This window comes from Atta colombica, unplaced genomic scaffold (assembly GCF_001594045.1).
Source record: "Atta colombica isolate Treedump-2 unplaced genomic scaffold, Acol1.0 scaffold203, whole genome shotgun sequence".
Classification (NCBI taxonomy): Eukaryota; Metazoa; Arthropoda; class Insecta; order Hymenoptera; family Formicidae; genus Atta; species Atta colombica.
In genome coordinates, this window is record NW_017259298.1 from 150,107 (window position 1) to 151,519 (window position 1,413).

A 1,413-nucleotide genomic window follows, 5' to 3' on the forward strand; every position below is an offset into this window, starting at 1 on the left:
TTTATATATATATATATATACATTATATACTAATCTCAAGTTTTTGCTGCAACATACTGTACACAGATGTACATATATACATGAATTTCAGAAGGGTAGCGTAAACCGCGATCGATGGGAGGTCGCCTGTCGCCGTATCATCATTGTATCCATTGTACCTTCCATGGGAAAAAAAAATCAAGAATCGGATCAGCACAATTTTGGAAATCCTTTGCACAGAAATCTCTACATTTATTCGTGACAGATGGAAACGATGTTTCATTTAAAGCGATGTTTCATTTAAAGCGCACATCGTAAATTCGAAGATAGATATACATCTGGTTTCGATCCCGGAGGCGACATAAAAATGCGTCGCCAACAATTATCGTAGCGATCGAGATATCCTCGTGAGAGCTTATACTTAATTATTGTTAGAAAATAAGTGCTTTCCAACAGGACAATCAAATGACATAGATAACATATGAATCATTCTATCTTCGTTTAACATTGGCAAACAACAAGAATGTAATTTTTTTTTAATGAATGTAAAATAAAAAAATGTAATTATCTTTTATTGGAAAGCACTCAATATTCTTCCTTTTTACTTTATGGCATCTATCTTTCTGGAGTAGGACTGTTATTTTTGACTGATTTGAAGATTCGAATTTTTTCGATGCTCTGAAGTTTCGAAATTTAAGACCTTCAAAGCTTTCAAAAAGTACATTCGTACTTTTAGTACGTGCGGATGACGAATTTAGTCAAGAAATGCTAAAAATATTGTAAACAAAAGAATGAATTAAAATACATCCTGGAAAAATGTGATATTCTTAAATAATTTGGATAGCAAATTAAATAGTAAATTAATATGAATGTTTTGGCTTTATTAATTATAAATCTTCCTTAACGTAAAAGAATTTTAAGAACGGAAACTCGAGACAGAAATGTAAAATCGAAAGTGATTAAACTTACATATTTTTTTTATTTATTTGTTACAATATGGAAATATTTTATTTCAAATTTTGTCATAATTTTATAAATGCGCACCTATTAATATTAAATTAATAATTGTCTAATTTTGATTGTTCGAAGCTTCGAATCTTTGAAATTTTAAAGTTCGAATGTCAAAGCCTTTAAAGTAAATCATTTGAAACAGGTTTTTTTAAATACTATATATATATATATATATATACCGTATTCAAATATTACTTACTTGTTTTAATTATTTTAAAAGTTTAATCGTTTCCTTTACTTCAAAAGTGACACAATTAAAAAAATGTAATTTTTTTAGTTATTACCACGAATGAGTTAATTATAAAGATTACTCAATCATCAAAAGCAAATTAACTTAATTTCTCAGTCCATTCACTAAGTAGCACTTTTGTGTCATTCTTAGAGTTTTTAAACAAATCGTAATATCTTGTGCTACAAGAGTAA

At 28.0% G+C, this 1,413-nt stretch overlaps 1 protein-coding gene across 1 annotated transcript in view; it reads right to left on the reverse strand.

Annotated features, from left to right (window-relative positions):
• The window catches only part of LOC108687252 (zinc finger protein 569-like), a 5,090-nt gene that overhangs the window by 2,916 nt on the left and 761 nt on the right, over positions 1-1,413 (reverse strand). The window lies entirely within an intron of this gene.